Here is a 1,774-nt window from a genome sequence, read left to right as displayed (position 1 = left end):
ATTTATGATTTTTTAAATAAATATAAAAAAATTATATCATTTGAATTATAATTCGTTAACAATAACATTATTTTTTTTATTGACTAATTAATTTGAACAATTATTGAACTTATCTAATAATTCACCCATCAATCATGGCAACATGTTGTGTGTTAAATAATCAATGGAGTGAAGAGATAAGCATTGTGAAAGTAAGGCACCAACACGGTTTTCTGTTTTCGGTTTGCGGCTTGCTCCTTGTATTGGTACATAAAATAATAAAATATTAATTAAATTAATTCAATAATTGCAATCATGGCTATTTTTACAAAAAAAAAATCTAAAAAATTCATTTTTCACCTGTTTAAGCCTATTTACTTCTAAAATATTATCAATAAAAGTTCTCTTGAATAACAAAAACAAAATAATAACACAAGATTTAAATTTAATTATTCTAAGTTAAAGTACAATATAAAAAATTAAAAACAAGATATCATAAAATTCATAAAATAATACACTAAAATTCATATTACATTAGGATTTACTTTCTTAAACTATGCTATTTATATGAGATGTGCGGATATGCGAATTTGCGAATCGGATCCGCGGATATCACTGCCAAATCTGCAATCCGATCCTACTATAGTGCGGATCGAATCTGATCCAATCCGATGACTTTGTGGATTGGATAATATCCACAAAATTCGAATCGGACGCGGATAATTATCGCAAATATGTGGATATTATCCGATCCATATGCAGCTTTATTTTCATGTTTATTATTTCGGCCTCTAAATTATAGGAAGGAAATAAAAATTGTGCTGGAACATGAAGCCTAATTAGAACTAAGAATAATAAATGATTGCTGAACAAATCTTCACGTGCACAAAGATAAGCAAGAAGATTAGAGCAAATTAGAATATGAATAAAAGAAAGTTAGAAAAATGAGGATTGGTAGATAAGTATGTCTATATTAAAGTTGACAAAAAGAGGAACGAACATGTGAGGAGGGAAAAAAGTATTCATCAATGTGTTTATTATTATTATCTTATCTATTATTTATCAATAACTGTATTCTTCCACCTTTATTTATTTATTTCGCAGTGCGAAGGAGATTTTTTCATCTTTTTTAAACTAGGATATCTATTCATTCAAAAATCCAATAATTAATTCTTTAAATAATATAGAGGCACACAAAATGGATTATTCTCTCAAGCAAACAAGTTTATTTTTATATTTTAAAAAAAAATTGAATTCGAGATAGTTAAGTCCGATAGACTAAGGATTTCATTTAATTGGTTAGGAAGTTAGTTGATTTTTTTTTTTTTTTACCAAAGATAAGAGACTCAAACCCGCAACCTCTTAATTGAGTACGAAGAGACTATGTCATTTGAGCTATAACTCATTCGCAGTTAGTTGGATTCTTTCGTCTTTATTATTAACATTTTTTACTATTAGGCTTGTCATTAGTTTTTGGCTTAACCATTGGTCTTGTCTATTTGGTTATGATCCAGACTAGTAGCTTTATATATCCAAATAAATATGAGCCAAGATGGGCCTGGTTGTTTTAGATAAGCCTGGTTGGAAGAAAAAGAGATAGTGTTGTGTTCATATAAACCGAGAAGGCCCAATAATGGTCTCGTACTTCGTTCAAAAACGTATTAAAAGTTTTAGATATTTTGAAGGGCCTTGTAATCAGTTTTTTCCATTTATTCAACCCAAACAAAAAGTTTTAAATATTTTTTTATATTAAGTTTAAAATATAAAAAATATTATCAATACATTAAAAATAAAT

This window comes from Arachis ipaensis, chromosome B03, assembly GCF_000816755.2.
Source record: "Arachis ipaensis cultivar K30076 chromosome B03, Araip1.1, whole genome shotgun sequence".
Classification (NCBI taxonomy): Eukaryota; Viridiplantae; Streptophyta; class Magnoliopsida; order Fabales; family Fabaceae; genus Arachis; species Arachis ipaensis.
The sequence above is the reverse complement of the archived record's forward strand: the minus strand, read 5'-3'. Positions refer to the sequence as shown.